Genomic DNA, 7893 nt, shown 5'->3' with positions numbered 1-7893 from the left:
AAAGAGGAAAATGAATAACGTAGTTTAATGTGTTGATGAGCATTGTGAGGTTAATAACGGTAGATGCGTGTTGGTCCACAGAGGATGATCAGGATGGGGTGGGGGTGTCACTTCAGGATGGGCTGAAGGGTCTTAGTTTGGGTGATTAAGAAATACCTTATTAAGAAGGTGACTGTCACCTAAAAGGCAGAAGGAAATAGACATAAGCATTCTCGGCAGAGAAAACACAAGTGCAAAAGCCCTAGGAAGGAATCATCGTCTCGTGTTGGAAAGAGGAAATCAAATAAGTGTGGCCCAAACCGTGAAGACCCTGGTGAGCTATTTTAAGCTATCAGTCTAATTCAAAGTGTGGTAGTAAAGCCTGGAAGCGCTTTAAGAAGTTGAAGGACATAAATCATTTATGTTTTTAAAAGATTTTACTCAGTTTTAGATATATGTCTTATAATTTCTGGAAACATATTTAAATCTTGACTATATAATGAAAATATGAATGATTAAGAATTAAAATATGTATATTACAGAGGAAGAACTATATATATAAGTCAGTCCTTTGTGGTAGGGATATGTATAAGGATACACATTTAACTTTTACAAACCTAATAGCACAAATTATTCATATGTTAATATTACTGAAATCCAAATGTGTTACAATTGATGGTATGTCAAAGTTAAAATTGCAGCATATTATTCTTTCTTAGAGGTAAGTAAAAAATCATTGATATTACAGTAGATAATCATTTTATATTTGATGAATTTGGGGGAACAAGTGTGTATACTAGTATTTATTGAGCGTTTACTATGTCATCCTAGGCATTGTTCAAAGTACTTTACATATATTAACTTTTTTTGAGAGAATTCTTTTGGGGGAACCCCTCTCCTTCTTGTGTTTCAAGTGGTGCTGTTCTATCATCCAGTCTCCATTGTGAGGTGGATATGTGACCAAGGCCCAGGGCATCAGACTTTCAATGCTAAAATTGAGACAGTCACAGAAACCTGGAGTGACTGGTCACACTTATCTACTCTCTTATACCATAATTAATACTGAAATGGGCAAACAATCCAGACTGAGCCAGTAAGAATCCTCTCTTATTATTAGTTCTTTTATTGTTAGTCTCTTTTATTAGTTTCGTCAAAAATGTATGCTTTCTTTTTGAATTATTAGATATTAATAAGGCCACTCTATGTTTAGAGTAGTTGATCACTATCATTGCAGATACCAAGTAGGACCCAACCTAGAATGGAAACCAACAGAAAAGAAGACAAGATAGTAGTCTGATAGAAAGTGTTCAGATGGTATCATGTGAATTTCTGAGTGATGGTAGACCTACAGCCATTTTTTATGTTCAGCTCATTCTACAATAAACTTCCTTCCTTTCTTATACTCTTTGAGTTGGGTTTCTGTTTCTCCTGATCATAACTGTACTCACATGCATACTATTTTGTCCAGTAAGTGTATCCCCTCTTTTATTTTTTTAAAATATAAAATCATGTTTCTGAACCTTTCTCTTTCTTTCTTTCTTTCTTTTTCTTTCTTCCTTCCTTCCTCCCTCCCTCCCTCCCGCTCTCTCTCTCTCTCTCTCTCTTTCCTTCCTTCTTTACTGGCCATGCCATGTAGCTTGCAGGATCTTAGTTCCCAGACCAGGGATTGAACCTGGGCCCTCAGCAGTGAAAGCGTGGAGTCCTAACCACTGGACTGCCAGGGGACTCCCATATTTCCTCTTTCTAATGCATGAGAAAAAGCTGAGCGGGAAGATTCTCATAAGAAAAATAATCCATTTGGAAGAAGAGAAGAGAGTGTGATATACAGGAAGCACAGATAAGTATATAGCTTTAAACATTTTCAAAGAGGTCCTGTTTTAACTACTACAAAATTGATAATGTTTTAAGTATATAAGGATTTGAAGATTTTGGTTCTCTGTTTATTTCAATATGGTGAAATAACTAAGCTAAGGTCTTGATCTCTGAGGAAGTAGCTTTTAGGAAAAAGTGTTCGGCATGAGAATTATGGAGGTTAGTGCCTTGAACATTATTTTCTTTACCAGTTTTTAAAATGACATAAAAGAAGCAGCAGAAGAGACAGTTTAATATTTTTTTCTGTGCCCCCAATCAAAAATGTAATGAAACTTCAGCTACTTATCAATAAATTCGTAAGGTGGAATGAGTAGTATGAGGTTCAAGAACATGTCAGGGTTAAAGGGAGAGTGTGTAGGCTGAACCCAGTAAGTGCAAGGGAGATATCAGGAAAACAGGGCATCAGCCCACAGTCAAACATCAGACCCACCGTGCAAAGTAAAGTGTGTTCAGTGGCAGGAGACCCAGAGTGAAGGAAGAAAACTACAGGAGATAAACAAACAGATGTGAGTCTGGGTAAAGAACTTGCAGAACCAAATGCATTAATTAGAAATAGAAATGGACCTTTGAGTCAGGAGAAGATGGGGGACTCCAATAAATACTTTTTAGTTGTTTATGGGCTTCCTCTTTTAAAAATAAACTTTTAAATTTAAGAGCAGTATGACACAGAAAAGTTGCAGAGAGTTCCCATATACTCTGTGCCAATTTCCCTATTTATTATTTTACCTTACACTATGTTTATGTATATGTTTATTATAAGTAATGAATCAATATTGACACATTATTAATAATTAAATTCCCTACTTTTTTTTCTGATTCCCCTAATTTTTACCTAATGCCCTTTCTCTGTTCCAGGATCCCATCTAGGATGAAATCTCTTACTGTGATAATAGTCTCCTTGGGCTTCTCTTGCTGTGACAATTTCTCATACTTTCCTTGTTTTTGATGATCTTGACAGTTTTAAGAAGTACTGTAGGTATTTTGCAGACTGTCCCTCCACTGGAATTAGTCTGATGTTTGTATCATGATTAGACTGAGTGGAGGTGTAGGGGCCCTGTGTTTTTGGTGGGAAGACCACGGAGGAAAAATGTCATTTTTATCAGAACCTATCAAGGGTATATACTATTATACCATCAACATGACTTATCACTGTTAATGTGAATCTGTTTTTTGTTTCTTTGGCTGTGCCACATGGCACGTCAGATCCCAGTTCCCTAACCAGGGATTGAACCCTTGCCCCCTACAGTGAAAGTGTGGACTCCTAACCACTGGATTGCCAGGGAATACCCCTCATGTGAATCTTAATCACCTAGCTGAGGTAGAATTTGCCAGACTTCTCCAGTGTAGAGTTACTCTTTTTCCCCCTTTCTTTTGTGTACTGTTTGGAAGGAAGTTACTATGCACAGCCCACACTTAAGGAGTGGGGAGTAATGTTTCAATTCATTAGAGTAGAATGTCTATGTAACTTATCTGAATTTTCTTCATGAGAGATTTGTCTTTCTTTGTCAGTTTATTTACTTAAGCATTTATTTATATCAGCATAAACTCATAGATATTTATTTTATACCTTGGTTAACAACCCAATAATACTTTATTTCCTTCTCGAATTCTTCTGGCTTTGACCATTAGAAACCCTTTCTGTTGGCTCCTGTGTCTTTTCCTGGTGCATCTCCACTTTTTTTTTAGCACTTCCTTATTTCTGGCACTAGAAGATGCTCCAGGCTCATGTTGTATGTTTCCTACCCCAGCCCAAGAGTCAGCTATTTCTCCAAGGAGCTATGGACCCCCTTTTAAGAGGTATTTTCATTGTCAACTGTCTTTCCAGCAATGCTCTGAACCTTTTCAGAGATGCATATCAGTCCATATGACCGTTGGGTTGAACACAACAAATTCGGAGGTAAAGTGGGGAAGACACACTGTCATGGGGGTTTTCTAGTTTGCATCAATTCACATTATAAGGTAAATTGAGCCTTAGAATAACCACTTGTGCTGCACAGAAGTTAGCCCAGTAAATCATGTAACCCTAAAGGAATCTCAATATGACTGACACAAACAGAACCTAAATTGTGGATTTTTTTCCTCTTGATTTTTTTAACACCTGTGTATCTATATAAACATGGTTAATCTAAACTCACTCCCAAACCTTCTCTTAACCAGATACATTTATTATAAAACTATGTTGGTTAATAATCAAGATTTATTTTTTTTTCATCCATTTGAAAAACATCCAGAACCTAGTTCCAGTGAAGTACTCGATGGAATGCTTCATGATTATTTGTGAAACAGTACACAAAGTCTCACTCTGTGCCAAGTATTCAGTTAGAATGATAACAGATAAGGAAGCCAGCATTATTTTTTTTTTCACAAGGGCACAATGCAAATCTTTTGGGAATAAACATACAGAAAGTCTAACCTATTCCAGAGAAGTGGACCTCTGTTACTTGCAATAAAAAATTTTTAAAAAAGCCTAAGCAGTTTTATATCTTTGATGGCGGTGCTCAGCGTTCCACATTCTCATCCAAATGCCAGCCTATTAATTAATCACTCTTGTCTTGATCCCCCAAATCGAAGTACTGTGTCTGAACCTATCTACTAGCAATAAGTCTACTATTTTTTCATAATAGATTTTGAGTGTTTTTCTTTTCTGAGCAGGAATCAAGTCTTTATGCTTTGTATTTACTCCCCTCTGCAATACAAAGAGTAGGTTTGCAAGAAACATTTGTTGAATGCAGGGATGAGTACTGTTAGGTTTTTTTAAAGTGCCAGTTAGGGATGATGTGCTTTTAAGTTCTAAGTATCATAGAATCAGTTCTAATTAGAGCTACCAATGACTGTTTAAAAAGTTTAATTGAGAAGAATAGATGGGGCTTCCCTGGTGGCACAGTGGTTAAGAATCTGCCTGTCAGTGCAGGGGACATGGGTTCGAGCCCTGGTCTGGGAAGATCCCACATGCCACAGAACAAAAAGCCCATGTGCCACAACTACTGAGCCTGCGCTCTAGGGCCCACGAGCCACAACTACTGAGCCTGTGCTCCAGAGCCCGTGAGCCACAACTACTGAGCCTGTGAGCCACAACTACTGAAGCCTGTGTGTCTAGAGCCTGTGCTCTGCAACAAGAGAAGCCACCTCAATGAGAAGCCCATGTACCACAACGAAGAGTAGCCCCCACTCTCCGCAACTAGAGAAAGCCAGGGCATGGCAACGAAGACCCAATGCAGCCAAAGATAAATAAATTAATTTTAAAAAAATAAATAAAAAGAAGAGATGACTAGACAAAGGTCACACAGCTAATATATTTGTTGAGCAGGGTGTTGAATCCAGTTCTTCCCTCTTGATGTTTGGAGGTCTTATTGTATTATATGGTCACATATTGCCATATAGCTATGTACTCATTTTCTGATCCAAAATATAGCTCCAATCCAAAATATAGCTCCTTATAACTTCAGCATAATAAGGGTAATTCTCAAAATCATTTCCAGGGGTTTGTAAAAGCTATGTGAAACAATAATCAAAGCAAAGAACGGATACTCCGATTTATGTTTCTTAAAGAAATTTTGATTTTTTTAAAGAATGCTGCATGCTTTTGACTGTGTTTGATCTCACCCATCTCAGGAATTTGCTCCTGGTATTTACTAGCAAATATGTGGAAGGCTAGAAGCACTGTTACAAATATAATATTTATAGCCGTACTCTGCTGATCCCTAAATATGGGCTGCAGATCAGACCAGCAAAATGTTCAACATTAAGCATTCGAGGATGGCAGGAAGCCCTCAGTCATTGCTGCAAAGATCATTTATCACTCACTGTAATAGCTTTTAGTTCTTAGTATGGTAGACAGGACAGTGAACTGACTGTGGAGTCAAAGAGAAGTAAGTTTGTAATTTTCCTCTGCTGCTTACTAACTAGCTGAGTAAACTTGGAAAAGTTACTTCTTAAGTCTTTGTTACTTTATATGTAACAAAGGATGATGTAACTGAGGATAATATTTCTACATCACCATGTTCCTGCAAACGCATTGATGTGTTTTGCTGTTTCTATCTTCCTCATGCAATCTCTGAACTCCTATAATGTTTATTCTCATTTTTCTCATTATGGGCATTTTTGTTTCCCCCTTATTGGATTGTAGTTCTGTGTGTATAAACACATAAGCTCATGCAAGCTTCCTCCACTATCTAGTAAACAGTTTCTCAACCTTGACATTACTGACATTTTGGGCTGAATAACTGTTGTGTCCTGTGCATTGGGTGTTCTGTCCTTAGCAGCATTCCTGAAATCTACTGGATGCTAGTAACAGTTGCTCCCCCTCACTCTCCAGTTTAACAACCAAAAATATCTTCAAACTTTGCAGAATGTTCCTTGGGGGGCAAAATCACTCCAAGCAGAGAACCAGGGATCTAGCACAGTGCTGCATATAATGCAAAGCACACCAGCCCTAGATCAAGAAGTCTCTGCAAGGAAGAAGACAAGGTTGCCCACTCTCACCACTATTATTCAACATAGTTTTGGAAGTTTTAGCCACGGCTATCAGAGAAGAAAAAGAAATAAAAGGAACCCAAATTGGAAAAGAAGAAGTAAAACTATCAATATTTGCAGATGACATGATACTATACACAGAGAATCCTAAAGGTGCTACCAGAAAACTGCTAGAGCTAATCAATGAATTCGGTAGAGTAGCAGGATACAAAATGAATGCACAGAAATCTCTTGCATTCCTATACACTAATGATGAAGAATCTGAGAGAAATTAAGGAAACACTCCCATTTACTATTGTAACAAAAAGAATAAAATACTTAGGAATAAACCTACCTAAGGAAACAAAAGACCTGTATGCAAAAAACTATAAGACACTGATGAAAGAAATTAAAGATGATACAAACAGATGGAGAGATATACAGTGTTCTTGGATTGGAAGAATCAACTTTGTGAAAATGACTATACTACCCAAAGCAATCTACAGATTCAGTGCAATCCCTACCAAACTACCAATGGCATTTTTCACAGAACTAGAACAAAACATTGCACAATTTTTATGAAAACACAAAAGACCCTGAAGAGCCAAAGCAATCTTGAGAAAGAAAAACGGAGCTGGACAAATCAGACTCCCTGACTTCAGACTATCCTACAAAGCTACAGTAATCAAGACAGTATGGTACTGGCACAAAAACAGAAATACCAATCAATGGAACAGGATAGAAAGCCCAGAGACAAACCCATGCACACATGGTCACCTTATTTTTGATAAAGGAGGCAAGAGTATACAGTGGAGAAAAGACAGCCTCTTCAATAAGTGGTGCTTGGAAAACTGGACAGCTACAGGTAAAAGAATGAAATTAGAACACTTCCAAACACCATACACAAAAATAAACTCAAAATGGATTAAAGACCTAAATGTAAGGCCAGACACTATCAAACTCTTACAGGAAAACATAGGCAGAACACTCTATGACATAAATCACAGCAAGATCCTTTTTGACCCACCTCCCAGAGAAATGGAAATAAAAACAAAAATAAACAAATGGGACCTAATGAAACTTCAAAGACAAACTTCAAAGACAAAAAGACAACCCTCAGAATGGGAGAAAATATTTGCCAACAAAGCAGCTAACAAAGGATTAATCTCCAAAATATACAAAAGCAGCTCATGCAGCTCAATATCAAGAAAACAAACAACCCAATCCAAAAATGGGCAGAAGACCTAAACAGACATTTCTCCAAAGAAGATAGACAGATTTCCAACAAACACATGAAAAGATGCTCAACATCACCAATCATTAGAGAAATGCAAATCAAAACTACAATGAGATATCACCTCACACCAGTCAGGATGGCCATCATCAAAAAATCTACAAACAGTAAATGCTGGAAAGGGTGTGGAGAAAAGGGAACCCTCTTGCACTGTTGGTGGGAATGTCAATTGGTACAGCCACTATGGAGAACAGTATGGAGGTTCCTTAAAAAAGTAAAAATAGAATTACCATATGACCCTGCAATCCCACTAATGGGCATATACCCTGAGAAAACCATAATTCAAAAAGAGTCAT

The sequence above is a fragment of the Lipotes vexillifer genome, unplaced genomic scaffold (assembly GCF_000442215.2).
Source record: "Lipotes vexillifer unplaced genomic scaffold, Lipotes_vexillifer_v1.1 scaffold504, whole genome shotgun sequence".
NCBI classification, from domain to species: domain Eukaryota; kingdom Metazoa; phylum Chordata; class Mammalia; order Artiodactyla; family Lipotidae; genus Lipotes; species Lipotes vexillifer.
This window is presented reverse-complemented; position numbering follows the sequence as displayed.